This window comes from Mytilus trossulus, chromosome 5 (genome assembly GCF_036588685.1).
Source record: "Mytilus trossulus isolate FHL-02 chromosome 5, PNRI_Mtr1.1.1.hap1, whole genome shotgun sequence".
Taxonomy (NCBI): domain Eukaryota; kingdom Metazoa; phylum Mollusca; class Bivalvia; order Mytilida; family Mytilidae; genus Mytilus; species Mytilus trossulus.
The window spans coordinates 81,557,821-81,574,633 of NC_086377.1; the positions used below are offsets into that span (position 1 = coordinate 81,557,821).

A 16,813-nucleotide genomic window follows, 5' to 3' on the forward strand; every position below is an offset into this window, starting at 1 on the left:
GTCATTGTTATGTCACATGTTGGTGTTGAGTATAAGAGTGTCATTGCTATGTCCCATGTGGGTGTTGAGGTAAAGGGTGTCAGTGATATGTCACATGCTGGTGTTGAGTATAAGAGTGTCATTGCTTTGTCACATGTTGGTGTTGAGTTTAAGAGTGTCATTGCTAAGTGAAATGTTGATGTTGAGGTAAAGAGTGTCATTGCTATGTCATATGTTGGTGTTGAGGTAAAGTGGCATTGCTATGTCACATGGTGGTGTTGACTATAAGAGTGTCATTGCTAAGTGACATGTTGGTGTTGAGGTAAAGAGTGTCATTGCTATGTCACATGTTGGTGTTGAGCATTTGAGTGTCATTGCTATGTCACATGTTGGTGTTGACTATAAGAGTGTCATTGATCTGTCACATGTTGGTGTTGAGGTAAATAGTGTCATTGCTATGTCACATGTTGGTGTTGAGCATATGAGTGTCATTGCTATGTCACATGTTGGTGTTGAGGTAAGGAGTGTCATTGCTATGTCACATGTTGGTGTTGAGGTAAGGAGTGTCATTGCTATGTCACATGTTGGTGTTGACTATAAGAGTGTCATTGCTATGTCACATGTTGGTGTTGAGGTAAAGAGTGTCATTGCTATGTCACATGTTGGTGTTGAGCATATGAGTGTCATTGCTATGTCACATGTTGGTGTTGACTATAAGAGTGTCATTGCTATGTCACATGTTGGTGTTGAGGTAAGGAGTGTCATTGCTATGTCACATGTTGGTGTTGAGGTAAAGTGGCATTGCTATGTCACATGGTGGTGTTGACTATAAGAGTATCATTGCTATGTCACATGTTGGTGTTGATCATATGAGTGTCATTGCTATGTCACATGTTGGTATTGACTATAAGAGTGTCATTGCTATGTCAAATGTTGGTGTTGACAATAAGAGTGTCATTGCTATGTCAAATGTTGGTGTTGACTATAAGAGTGTCATTGCTATGTCACATGTTGGTGTTGATTATAAGAGTGTCATTGCTATGTCACATGCATAGATGCCAACCCCTTTTGACACAGTCAGTAACAAACTATCAAATTTTCCGTATTTTTGAAAAGTTTTCAGTAATCATTCATAAACTTGCATTTACCAATAAAAATTACTGACGAGTGGTTGCAAAATGATTTGAACTAAAATTTGTTGTTCAACATGTTGTCTGTAGTATGTATTCCATTCATTTATTGTTCAGATGTTTTCGACTCATACATTTTCGTTTTGTCAAGGAGAAGTAGAGAAAGGGGGAAAGCTACTACATAAAATGCAAGTTTGCGTCTTCGGAAGTCAGTTAGTTCCCAACGATAGGTCGATAACTCCAGAGAAACCGGAAACATTACATTGGGCTTTTCTAAATACTGGACCAGGACGGAACAGTAATGATAAAAATCCGCGTTTTACAAAATTGAACGGCGAGGATTGGGAATCCGTAACTTTTCGACTTTGACCGTAATAGCGTAGTTTTTATTGCAAAATCGGAAAAACTACGGAAAAATCGTAATGGTTGGCATCTATGCACATGTCAGTGTTTACTATAAGAGTGACATGTTGGTGTTGATTATAAAAGTGTCTTTGTTATGTCACATGTTGGTGTTGTGTATATGAGTGTCATTGATATGTCACATGTTGGTGTTGTGTATATGAGTGTCATTGCTTTGTCACATGTTGGTGTTGTGTATATGAGTGTCATTGCTATGTCACATGTTGGTATTGATCATATGAGTGTCATTGCTATGTCACATGTTGGTATTGATCATATGAGTGTCATTGCTATGTCACATGTTGGTGTTGACTATAAGAGTGTCATTGCTATGTCACATGTTGGTGTTGAGGTAAAGAGTGTCATTGATATGTCACAAGTTGGTGTTGAGGTAAAGAGTGTCATTGCTATGTCACATGTTGGTGTTGACTATAAGAGTGTCATTGCTTTGTCACATGTTGGTGTTGACTATAAGAGAATCATTGCTACGTCACCTCTTCGTGTTGAGTATAAGAGTCATTGCTATGTCACATGTTGGTGTTGAGGTAAAGAGTGTCATTGCTATGTCACATGTTGGTGTTGACTATAAGAGTGTCATTGCTATGTCACATGTTGGTGTTGAGGTAAAGAGTGTCATTGCTATGTCACATGTTGGTGTTGAGCATATGAGTGTCATTGCTATGCACATGTTGGTGTTGAGGTAAGGAGTGTCATTGCTATGTCACATGTTGGTGTTGAGGTAAGGAGTGTCATTGCTGTCACATGTTGGTGTTGACTATAATAGTGTCATTGCTATGTCACATGTTGGTGTTGAGGTAAAGAGTGTCATTGCTATGTCACATGTTGGTGTTGACTATAAGAGTGTCATCGCTATGTCATATGTTGGGGTTGAGGTAAAGAGTGTCATTGCTATGTCACATGTTTGTGTTAAGCATATGAGTGTCATTGCTGTCACATGTTGGTGTTGACTATAAGAGTGTCATTGCTATGTCACATGTTAGTGTTGAGTATAAGAGTGGCATTGCTAAGTGACATGTTGGTGTTGACTATAAGAGTGTCATTGCTATGTCACATGTTGGTGTTGACTATAAGTGTGTCATTGCTATGTCACATGTTTATGTTGAGGTAAAGAGTGTCATCTGGTATTTGCTATGTCAAATGTTGGTGTTGACTATCAGAGTGTCATTGCTATGTCACATGTTGGTTTTGAGGTAAAGAATGTCATTGCTATGTCACATGTTGGTGTTGAGGTAAAGAGTGTCATTGTTATGTCACATGTTGGTGTTGACTATAAGAGTCTCATTGGTATGTCACATGTTGTATGATCAGGTGTCACATGTCATGTTCAGACAGTAGTAAATGCATGTTACATGATCAGGTGTCACATGTCATGTTCAGTACAGGAGTGGTAAATGAATGTTGTATGATGTGGTGTTACATGTCATGTTCAGTACAGGAGTGGTAAATGCAGGTTTTATGATCAGGTGTCACATGTCATGTTTAGTACAAGAGTGGCAAATGAATGTTGTATGATCAGGTGTCACATGTCATGTTCAGTAGAGGAGTGGTAAATGCATGGTGTATGATCAGGTGTCACATGTCATGTTCAGTACAGGAGTGGTAAATGCAGATTGTATAATCAGGTGTTACATGTCATGTTCAGTACCAGAGCGGTAAATGAATGTTGTATGATCAGGTGTCACATGTCATGTTAAGTACAGGAGTGGTAAATGCATGTTGTATAATCAGGTGTTACATGTCATGTTCAGTACAATAGTGGTAAATGAAAGTTGTATAGTCAGGTGTTACATGTCATGTTCAGTACAATAGAGGTAAATGTATGTTGTATGATCAGGTGTTACATGTCATGTTCAGTACAGGAGTGGTAAATGCAGATTGTATAATCAGGTGTTACATGTCATGTTCAGTACAGGAGTGGTAAATGCAGATTGTATAATCAGGTGTTACATGTCATGTTCAGTACCAGAGCGGTAAATGTATGTTGTATGATCAGATGTCACATGTCATGTTCAGTACAGGAGTGGTAAATGAAAGTTGTATAGTCAGGTGTTACATGTCATGTTCAGTACAGGAGTGGTAAATGCATGTTGTATAATCAGGTGTAACATGTCATGTTCAGTACTGGAGTGGTAAATGAATATTGTATGATCAGGTGTCACATATCATGTTCAGAACAGGAGTGGTTAATGAATGTTGTATGATCAGGTGTCACATGTCAAGTTTAGTACTGGAGTGGTAAATGAATGATGTATTATCAGGTGTCACATGTCATGTTCAGTACAGGAGTGGTAAATGAAAGTTGTATGATCAGGTGTCACATGTCATATTCAGTACAGGAGAGGTAAATGTATGTGGTATGATCAGGTGTCACATGTCATGTTCAGTATAGGAGTGGTAAATGAATGTTGTATGATGTGGTGTCACATGTCATGTTCAGTACAGGAGTGGTAAATGCATGTTGTATGATCAGGTGTCACATGTCATGTTCAGTACAGGAGTGGTCAATGAAAGTTGTATGATCAGGTGTCATGTCTCAAGTATTGGTCATGCAAGATTTTTTTGGGACCAAAGTAATGTTTTTTGTCTAGAATACTATGTTACGTGTAATAAAGTAAATCTATATTTCAATTGTATACAGTTACGAAGTATCAGACAGCAACTCTTTGACATACAAACTGGAGTGGTATTCATCAGTGTAATAAAGTTAATCACAATATATCATAATACTATGTTTCTTAATATTTTGAAGACAAGAGTATTTGCAATAAATAGAATGTACACTGAATCATAGAACACTAACAAGGGCAATGTTTAACTGATCCACATTATGTGTACTATATAATAAATATCTGTAAATGTGTTAAACATTTTACTTTACTTACAAAATTATCTCTACATTCCAAGTTAGCTCTGTTCTTTATACATATTTCTACCTCTTTTATATTCCCCTCCTTTGCAGCTGTAAGAAGTTTCTGTAAGCAAAACAAAGCTTTTACATTTTTCTCTAGAACATACAAATGTATTATAAATGTAATAATTGAATTTAACAAGCTACATTTTTACAGTTCCAACAGTTTATACCAAAAACAGTGATTACCAAGAAGGAGTGAAATTGTTGTCTATAATTTAAGAGTTTGTTTTTTTAGAAAAGTCTGTAGACAATTGTATATGCATCAGTTTTGAGATCAGCCTAAGTTTTTGTTGAGGTTTGTACTGCACGCCTGTATCTTTATAACATAGGTCACATGACATAGGTCACATGACACTGACTGACTCTGAGAATATTACACACCTGTATCTTTATGTACATTTTATAGACAACATAAGTCACATGACATAGGTCACATGACACTGACTGACTCTGAGAATACTACACACCTGTATCTTTATGTACAGTGTGTAGACAACATAGATCACATGACATACATTTTGTAGGTCACATGACACTGACTGACTCTGAGAATACTACACACCTGTATCTTTCTGTACAGTTTATAGACAACATGGGACACATGACATAGGTCACATGACAATGACTTTTAAGAAGAAAAACTTACCTCATCCCAACTTGCCATTATATCCTGTAAAAGAAATTGAAATCATTGTATATTTATTAAAATAAGGAGATATGATTACCAATGAGACAACTATCCACTTAAGTTCAAATGAAGTGGATGTAAGCAATTATAGGCAACAGTACGGCCTTCAATAATAAGAACAAGAGGCTGTCAAGTGACAGCAAACTGGATTTTCCTGCATACAATGTAGGTCGAACCCTGAACAGTTGAACAAGTATGGACACAACATTTAAGCTTAAAACAGCTCTGAACTGGGATTCTGATTGAATATTTATAATAGATTATTTTCTAATTAAGAGGGAATGCCAAAAACCATCAAACTTCCTCCCTAAAATTTATTGAAAGTACATTTTTAATTAATAATGAAAATGATATTTGCAAATCTGAAACACAAACAGGATCATGTAAAAAAATAAACATTGACACACACAGCAAAAATGAATTACCACATAACAACTGTGACATCTACCTTCATAACACACATGACTTTAAAAAAAAAGCCAAAAAGAAATTTTGATGTTATCATTACTCAGGTCAGGAACACTACCTTATATGGAAATGCACGAATTAGCATACTTATGTTCTCGCACGTGTAATTGTTTATTTACGTCTGACGCAATTTATTGTTACCTGGGTTTTTTTACCAATCCACTTAATGAGCAACAATGCATTATGGACTACTACGTGTTTACAATCAACCAAGAACACATGCTACTTACTTAAATACAACACATTTTGTCGTGCAATGTGGGATTAACAATTTCGCTTAGTTTTTCATTTTTTGTATCCACATTTATAGTTCGTGATATAAAGTATTCGTTCCATGCTCAGATTAATGAAGAGTTCTTTCTTTGCGAAGAAAAAGTGTTTGATTAACCAAATATATAGCTATTCACGTGTTTGATGATGACATGTAGAATTCATGTATTTGTCCACCAGACAGCAACGAAACAACAGTGAAAAACACAATTACACATCAGACAAACATACAAGTGTAAAGTTAGCCGTCGATTACAGCCGATGCTAATATTCATGAGTGCAGTAACTTTCGTATAGATAGTTAAAGAGAAATGTGTGATCCATGAATTTTGTGTCTTTACAAAAGACGAAGACTAAGAGTTTGTCAAGTATCTGATGGGGTCACTAAACTTTTTGAGTTTAAAAATATATATTGCACCTACTTTTATGTTTAAAAAGTAATTTAAATCAAGGACAAAATGTGTTAATATATTTGTCTTTAAGAGACAATAGCGTATAATCATCAGTGTTCTCCCCAGAAATTTTGGATAGCATCACATTTTGCGTAAAAAAAAATAACTGTATTTTTTTAATGTCATTTGTTGCATCACGTTGATGCTCTATTTCCTTTATACGTTTTAGTTTATATTGTTCAATTCATAACTGAGAATACAATTAAACTATAACCACAAAAACAATAGTTTCAGTTTATGTTTTCTTTATTCATTTATAGTTACAGAATTATTTTTTTGCTTTTGTGCCAAAAATAAATATGTGGTTTCAGTTACCCAACAATAAGTCAAATGAATGAATGGTTCATTATAGTGCAACCTGTATATATACAAAACTAAATATCTAGTACACAAAATTAACTATTTTTTATATTATATTAAGTAAAGATAATGTAGCAAAAAAAAAAATCAATTTAAAAACTTTTTTTATCATGTTTATGAAATTCATTGTTTCATGGCACTCAATGAATTAGTCCCAGTTGTTTCTTATCTTTACATCAAAATGATATGAATTTTTAACAAAGTTATCTAACAAATAGTCGGTAAATGCGTAGTTTTCTCTCTTGGTATATTTTTTCTGTCTACTGTCCATCTGTTGTCCTTAAAATGTGGATTTTTGTCATATCTGGTCCAGTTCCTATCCGTGACATGTGCAATGGCGGCCGTAGAAAAATTTACGAGAATGAGTCCGAGAATAAACATTGTTTGACAAGAGATTGTGAATGAATAAGACGCTATTAATGCATTAAATGGATTCAACATAAACTTAATAAGCCAATTATGATAACTTTTTAAAGAAGTATAAAACTTATTTTAGCTCTAAACCAAAATTCTCGCTCTCGTATTACCGGAAGAGTAAAAAAGTAATTTTTGGAGAGTTTCACAAATAAACGACCTTTTTAAAAAAAATAAAAGTCATTTCAATCTTTGAAATTTCTTAATACAAAACGTAGATTTCGAATTGTTTTGTGATTGCATTTTTCCATGTCGAAATTGGTGATTGCAGACACGTGGTATTAGTCATGCCACAAGTGTCAGCTTGGGATATTCGCATCCAAACAGTTATCACCCTGAGGGCAATTAACACCTAGCTATTTAATCTCTTAATTGCCTCAAGTGTCCGACTTAAAGGGATTACAATTAAAGGTGATATAATTTTTATGATCATAATCAATAATAGATGAAAGTTCAAAATTGAGGACAAGTAAAATAGCATCTTCAAAATAATTATAGCGTCGCGGGAATTATTATAGCATCACGGTGAAAAAATATAGCGTCGCGGCACCGCGACGCTAAAACGGCCCGGGAAGAACACTGATCATCAATCGTGGCCATTAATAGCCGACTACTGTGGATTCATTTATTTTCGTGGGTATCAATTTTCGTGGAGAGAAAAAAAGACGTTTCGTGGTATACGTAAATTCGTGGATAGCTGATTACAAAAAAAAATAGATACGTAATTCGTGGATTTCTTTTTGATTTAGGAGATCATATAACCTCCTTGGTTTGATCAATAATAAAACAAACCAAAAAGAAGGAATTCATTGAAAAAGTTTTGAAATGTCAAAATCCTCACTTGGTCATTCTAGGTTAAAGTGTTCATTGATAACTTCGATTACAACAATCGACAGAGACAACTAATTATTTGTTTGTTGTACAATTAATAATTTTTTGTCTAAATTTTATAAGGCATTCAAAACTTTATGATTGACAGCTCATTTCCCTAATCACGATATAATAAACAGTAATATAAGTATAAGGTGTGAACATAAATGTTCCTGTCATAAACAATATTACCTACGGCAATATCCACGTACTTAATCCTATTGATTTTTAATTACTGGTAAACCAAAATATGACACGGTAATTAACAACTTGCAGTTATTTCCCATGAACAGTTTTAATCAATTTTAAAAAGTAAATTATCGCTGACATTCGATATATTTATTATAGATTTAATCAAAATACTTCTCTCAATAAAAAAACGTGTGTTATGTTACATGTTACAATGTTTACCGCTAGTCAACACTATACTAGAACTGCATAACATAACCGGAAATAAACATCCGACTTCATATACATTTCTCGGGATTATTCTTCGTTGAATTCTTAAATTCGTGGTTCGCTGTGACCCACGAAACCCACGAAAATTGGTATACCACGAATAAAAATGAATCTACAGTATACGGTATGGGGTTTTCTCATTGTTGAAGGCGTTACAGTTGCCTATCATTACTTACATCCACTTTATTTGTGCTTAAGTGGATAGTTGTCCCATTTGGCAATCATACCCCGTCTCCTTATTTTTGTATATAAACATCCCTCAGAAGTTCGGGTTTCCATTATAAAGTATTTACATACATCACAGTGTTTACTAAAAAGTATTGATTTTTGACATATTTCAGTATTTGGCACTTTCAAACTGTTCCCTTTGCTCTGACGGCAGTGGAAAACAACTGTTGTTTCATATGGTTTTCGTCTTTGCTAAGTTTTTTTTCAAATGGAGATATAAGATTTTTTTTGAATTTTTAACGGACTCGGACTCGAACATTTGTCAATCTTAATAAAATCATTAATGATGTTATCCATGTTTATGTTCGACAACGTTGGAAATTTTATATGTTTTGTGAAAATTGCACCTTTACACCTAAACCTACTATATTTCTTTTATGCATTGGATATAAAAATTTCTATTTTTGTATATAAAATAAGGCCGTTTTTTGTTATTTTACACAAATAATTTTTGGTCCCTTTGTAGCTTACTTTTCAGCAACGAACCTATGATTGCTTACTTTACTAGATTGTGTATTGAATGGAAAGAGATAGCAATTGGCACTCATACCTCATCGTCGTATTTCTAACTTAATAGGTAATATTGCACCCACTATGATCCAGAGGATTAATATAATCGGAGATATTGCACAGGACAGCAGCCGAAAGATAAAAATACCTATGACAGACTCTGCTGTTGTCTGTTCTATAGTCGGGTTGTTGTCTCTTTGACACATTCTGAATTTCCATTCTCAATTTTATGCATCGAGTGATGAAACTATACAAAATATGTTAAGCTATTTACCGTCCGAGCTTTAATAACACTTATTTTTAGCATACTGAATATTATGATGTTCAGATCCTGATAAAAAGTTTACACATCCAGTACATATAGAAGTGTTTCTGTGCCAGTTTTTGTGTTTTTTGAGGCAGAAATGTTTTTGGAATGACATTATATATGTTTTAAAGAGATTACATTTCATACTTGACAGTAATCACTTCATACGAAATTTCACGGTTTCACGTCGTGAAATTATTGCACAGGTACCAGGCCTCTACATTATCATTTTTTCTCACTTGTCCCTTCGGACAAGTTGCAAGAAAATCAACTTGTCCGAACTCTTAACTCACTTGTCGGAATTTATAATTGAAAATCCTCCATATTGATTATACATGTATGTTATAGGCAATAATAACACTTGCCCTCTCTCTGACTCATTGTCACTATCATGTGTCGATCATTAAATCATATCTCTTCCTATACCACTAGGTTCTCCTATTCATGGACCTTCACATACATTGATATATAATCATGGAAGTACATTAAACATTTTAGTAAAACATCTGCCTTTTTAGATTTTATTTAATTTTTACATCTTAACTTATTATTTTAACATATAGATCTTATTAAATAAAACCTTATTTAATTTAATGTTATGCCTAAAAGCAAAATCAAATGATACAAACTTTTTAATTAAAAGTTAAGGTAAAACTCCATATCATGAATATGGAGGTGCTCCTAATTCAAGAGGCTTATACTAAGAAGACATTTACATTGTTTTCCTTCCCCTTACTTATTTTCCCCTGGTTAATGGCTGCCAGCATGTTCAAATTCGTTCAATCAGAGACATATTATACAAGTTTATATGTCTCTGGTTTAATCAATGAATATTTATTTCATTTTGTATGATCAATAAAACAATCATTCATATTTTTAGGAATGTATAAGTCTTGAATTTGATCTATTAACATCCGACATTGATTTTTTCACTTGTCCCATCGGACAAGTAGTATGATGAATCTACTTGCCCGACACCTATTTCCACTTGTCCCGGACAATCGGACAAACGGTAATGTCGAGCCCTGGGTACAACAATGGAAAACAAGAGTGCACACGCTGAATTGTCTCACCTTCTTTACTAATCATTGATATTATGTTGATAGTCCTAAATATAAAGCTTTATTACAACTGTCACATCAACTTAACATTAACCAAGATAGCTAAACAAAGACCAATGAACCATGAAAATATGGTCAAGGTCAGATGAACCATGTCTGGCAGACATGTACAGCTAACAATGCTTCCATACAACAAATATAGTTGACCTATTACTTATAGTTTAAGAAAAATAGACCAAAACACAACCAGATGCTCCGCAGGGCGTAGCTTTATACGACCGCAGAAGTTGAACCCTGAACGGTTGGGGCAAGTATGGACACAACATTCAAGCTGGATTCCGCTCTAAATTTGGATTGTGATTAAATAGTTGACACAGCATAGGTTTCTGACACAGAATGAATGTATTCAAATGAACTTAAAATTTTTGTTTTCTCTTAGAGCAATTCACTATGCTGTTGAATATTAATCCTCTGAAAAAAATGTTTGAAGAAATTTTCTTTTTATTTATGAAATTTCAAATGAGAAAAATTGAACCCAATTTTTTAATCACATCCCCCTTTCCCTTATTCCAAAACTAATTTCAATTAAAATATTCTAATGGAGTTTGCAACAATTACTACTCATTTAAATACATCATAAAATATTAAGATGTAAAAAAACTGCTTGTTATCACTGAATGGTAAAGATTATTTAAATTTATCAGTTGGTAGTAAAAAGTGAATATACATTATAACAAAGATTTAAGTTGATTCTGGACAAAGAAAGATAACTCCAATTAAAAAAAATTCTTGCAGATATTTCTTGCTTACTATACTGGACAAAGAAAGATAACTCTTAATTAAAAAAAAATTGCTATTTCACAATATTGTGAAATTAGATATTTCTTGCCATTGCACAATACTGTGCAATTGAAAAGACTTGCTATTGCACAATACTTAATATAATAATTTTAGATCCTAATTTGGACCAACTTGAAAACTGGGCCCATAATCAAAAATCTAAGTACATGTTAAGATTCAGCATATCAAAGAGGCCCAAGAATTTAATTTTTGTTAAAATCAAACTTAGTTTAATTTTGGACCCTTTGCACTTTAATTTAGACCAATTTTAAAACTGGACCAAAAATTAAGAATCTACCTACACAGTTAGATTTGGCATATCAAAGAACCCCAATTATTCAATTTTTGATGAAATCAAACAATGTTTAATTTTGGACCTCGATTTGGGCCAAATTGAAAACTGGGCCAATAATCAAAAATCTAAGTACATTTTTAGATTCAGCATATCAAAGAACCCAAAGGTTTCAATTTTTGTTAAAATCAAACTAAGTTTAATTTTGGACCCTTTGGACCTTAATGTAGACCAATTTAAAAACGGGACCAAAAATTAAGAATCTACATACACAGTTAGATTCGGCATATTAAAGAACCCCAATTATTCAATTTTGATGAAATCAAACAAAATTTAATTTTGGACCCTTTGGGCCCCTTTTTCCTTAACTGTTGGGACCAAAACTCCAAAAATCAATACCAACCTTCCTTTTGTGGTCATAAACATTGTGTTTAAATTTCATTGATTTCTATTTACTTTAACTAAAGTTATTGTGCGAAAACCAAGAATAATGCTTATTTGGGCCCTTTTTTGGCCCCTAATTCTTAAACTGTTGAAACCAAAACTCCCAAAATCAATCCAAACCTTTCTTTTGTGGTCATAAACCTTGTGTCAAAATTTAATAGATTTCTATTACCTTAAACTAAAGTTATAGTGCGAAAACCAAGAAAATGCTTATTTGGGCCCTTTTTGGCCCCTAATTCCTAAAATGTTGGGACCAAAACTCCCAAAATCAATACCAGATTTCCTTTTATGGTCATAAACCTTGTGTTAAAATTTCATAGATTTCTATTCACTTTTACTAAAGTTAGAGTGCGAAAACTAAAAGTATTCGGACGACGACGACGACAACGACGTCGACGACGACGCCAACGTGATAGCAATATACGACGAAAATTTTTTCAAAATTTGCGGTCGTATAAAAACTAAAAACATTGTGCAATGAACCGTGAAATTGTGGTCATGGTCAAATGAAACCTGCTGGACTGACATATAGATCATAAAATAATTCCATACACCAAATATAGTTGACCTTTGGCATATAATATTAGATAAAAAGACCAAAACTCAAAAACTTAACCTTGACCACTGAACCATGAAAATGAGGTCAAGGTCTGATGACATTTGCCGCTAGACATGTACACCTTACAATCATTCCATACAACAAATATAGTAGACCTATTGCATAAAGTATGAGAACAACAGACCAAAACACAAAAACTTAACTATAACCACTGAACCATGAAAATGAGGTCAAGGTCAGATGACACCTGCCAGTTAGACATATACACCTTACAGTCCTTCCATACACCGAATATACTAGCCCTATTGCTTATAGTATCTGAAATATGGACTTGACCACCAAAACTTAACCTTGTTCACTGATCCATGAAATGAGGTCAAGGTCAAGTGAAAACTGTCTGATGGGCATGAGGACCTTGCAAGGTACGCACATACCAAATACTTATAATAAGAGAGAATTCAACATTACAAAAAATCTGAACTTTTTTTTCAAGTGGTCACTGAACCATGAAAATGAGGTCAAGGACATTGGACATGTGACTGACGGAAACTTCGTAACATGAGGCATATATATACAAAGTATGAAGCATCCAGGTCTTTCACCTGCTAAAATATAAAGCTTTTAAGAAGTTCGCTAACGCCGCCGCCGCCGGATCACTATCCTTATGTCGAGCTTTCTGCAACAAAAGTTGCAGGCTCGACAAAAACCTGTTTAACTTCTTTTACAAGTCGAGAACATATTCGCAGAACAAAAACATTTATTTTGAGAGTCCCAGACACTATATTAGTTGACAGTTTTTTCATTAATTCCACGTGTTTTCGAGCATGTCGAGTTGTAGTAAACTCGTAGTAGCCCACAATGCATTGTAGTTCATTGAGTCGATTGGTCAGTTTTTCAAGGCCATTTTGGCCTTGTGTTTTGGAAATTACTATGCAAATTTATTCTGACGTCAGGAAATTTAGAGTTCTCGACCTATTACTTGTTCATTGAATAAGTTTTAGTTATTTCCCTATGAACAGAAATATGGTCGAACATAGTACTCTAACATTAGATATGATTTAATCACTAAAAATAGTTCTCTAAAATTAGATATGATGTAACACAATGTTATATCTATTGTCAAATTATAATCAAATATAATTAAAAGGTCCAATTTTTTTCTTTCATTTGTCACAAACTAATATAGATCTGCAACTTTTCTATCCATGCCAACAACTTTAAATGTAATGAAATATATCCTTTAATAAAAATAGATTATTATCTAATTAGAGGAGTTCACTTCATAAAATTATATATGTAACATTCAGAAAATAAGTTTATAAAGAATAAAAAACAAACCTACCATAAAATTCTTCAAACAATTTACCAACATTTGACCAGAGAAACGAGAAAAAAACATAAAATGTCATTTATCATTTAAACAATGTCTTTTAAAAATCTTTAAAAAAATTAGTTATTTCCCTTTGTACAGAAATGAATTAAACCATCAAAAATTGAATTCTTGGGAAAGGGCTATAACTGAACATCAAGAAAAGCTAAAATCATGAAAATTGACCTTGACCTTCATTTAGCCACAGGAAACAACATCTAAATTTGAAAAAAATTCTTTAAAGCGTTTTCTTGTAAATGAATGGACACTAATTAGCAGCCGCCTGCCCGCACGACAGCTGTACATCCAAAAATCGATAACTGATTTTTACTTCAAAAATCTGGTTAAAAACCCATACTGTATAGTCAGCTATAAAGTCCCCAACATGAAAAAATATGAAACTATTCAATTGAGAAAACTGAAGCCTAATTTATAACAAATCTATTTACGAAAAACAAATATGACAGACAAGAACCAGTGATAGCCACTGAACAACAAGCTCCCGACATGGGAGAGGCACATAAAGAATGAGGAGGGGTTAAATATGTTTGTATACAGGAGTTGTAATTTTATGATAAATACATTAATTAATGTTGTAATCATGATGTCACATTACTATTAAATATTGAAATTGATAAAATCGGTATTTTGATTATCATCTAACCATGTCCTTTTATTACATTCTACCGTATACAAGTAAATTAGATAAACTTTATAACAAAGTTACTCTTTTTTAAATAGATACTGTAAAAATGATGTACACATTTTGCTTACATTTTAGAAAGAAAATAAATTCAAATTAAAAAAATCCAACCTGCTGTATCTCAAAAATGACACTGACTGAATCTGAATATACTGCACGTCTGTATCTTTCTGTACAGTTTATAGACAACATGGGTCACATGACATAGGTCACATGACTTTTAAGAAGAAAAATTTACCTCATCCGAACTTGCACTTATATCCTGTAAAAGAAAATAAAATCATTGTATATTTGTCAACGGACACAAACTAATATAGATCTGCAACTTCTCCATGCAAACAACTTTAAATGTAATGAAATATATCCTTTAATAAAAATAGATTATTATCTAATTAGAGGAGTTCACTTCATAACATTATATATGTATAACATTCAGAAAATTCTTCAAACAATTTACCAACATTTGACCAAAGAAACAAGAAAAAAACTTAAAATGTCATTTATCCCATATACAATGTCAATTGAAAATGTTTTAAAAAATTTGTTATTTCCCTTTGAAATTCTGTTCACTGTAACATTACTGATTTCTCCTGTTCTCCCCTGAGAATACTGCACTCCTGTATCTTTATGTACAGTTTACAGACAACATAGGTCACATGACATAGGTCACATGACACTGACTCTGAGAATACTGCACGCCTGTATCTTTATGTACAGTTTATAGACAACATAAGTCACATGCCCATTGATTTTTAAGAAGAAACTCTTACCTTATTCCAACTTGCCATTTTATATATATATCTTGAAAAAGAAAAACACAATGTCATTGATAATGGCTGGTGCCCCTTAGTGTCTAGTGATAATTTTTGGTATCACTCTTGTGAATGTCCTACAATATCTTACGTTTATTTTTTTTGTCTCCTGGAATTTTGTATATTGAAATTCTGTTCACTGTAGTCATTTTGATTTCTCCTGTTCTCCCCCCTGAGAATACTGCACACCTGTATCTTTATATACAGTTTATAAACAACATAGGTCACATGACATAGGTCACATGACAATGAATTTTAGGAAGAAAAACTTACCTCATCCCAACTTGCCATTATATCCTGTAAAAGAAAATGAAATCATTGTATATTTATAAAAATAAGGAGATATGATTTCCAATGAGACAATTATCCACTTAAGTTCAAATGAAGTGGATGTAAGCAATTATAGGCAATGGTACGGCCTTCAACAATAAGAACAAGAGGCTGTCAAGTGACACAAACTTATATAGATCTGCAACTTCTCTATCCATGCCAACAACTTTAAATGTAATGAAATATATCCTTTAATAAAAATAGATTACTATCTAATTAGAGGAGTTCACTTCATAAAATTATACATATAACATTCAGAAAATTCTTCAAACAATTTACCAACATTTGACCAAAGAAAGGAGAGAAAAAACATAAAATGTCATTTATCATTTATACAATGTCTTTTAAAAATGTTTTAAAAAATTAGTTATTTCCCTTTGGAATTCTGTTCACTGTAGTAATGTTGATTTCTCCTGTTCTCCCCTGAGAATACTGCACTCCTGTATCTTTATGTACAGTTTATAGACAACATAGGTCACATGACATAGGTCGCATGACATAGGTCGCATGACATAGATCATATGACATAGGTCATATGACTAAGATCACATGACATAGGTCACATGACACTGACTGACTAAGAAAACTGCACGTCTGTATCTTTATGTAGTTTATAGACAACATAGGTCACATGACATAGGTCATGTGACACTGACTGACTCTTAGAATACTTATTTAACACACTTGTATCTTTTATGTACAGTTAATAGACAACATAGGTCACATGACACTAACTGACTCTGAAAATACTGCACGCCTGTATCTTTATGTACAGTGTATAGACGATATACATGTAGGTCACATGACATATGTCACATGACACTGACTGAATCTGAGAATACTGCACGCCTGTAACTTTATGTACAATATATAGACAACATAGGTCAAATGACATAGGTCACATGACATAGGTCACATGACACTGACTGACTCT

At 33.4% G+C, this 16,813-nt stretch overlaps 1 long non-coding RNA gene across 1 annotated transcript; it reads right to left on the bottom strand.

Annotated features, from left to right (window-relative positions):
- Positions 1 to 4,409: 4,409 nt before the first annotated feature.
- Positions 4,410 to 15,848, bottom strand: LOC134719206 (uncharacterized). The gene is made up of 4 exons (XR_010107542.1): positions 15,823 to 15,848; positions 14,976 to 14,999; positions 5,090 to 5,113; positions 4,410 to 4,504 (listed from the first exon to the last, which is right to left on the bottom strand). It is a non-coding gene; the product is annotated as an uncharacterized LOC134719206 (long non-coding RNA).
- Between the last annotated feature and the right edge of the window lie 965 nt (positions 15,849 to 16,813).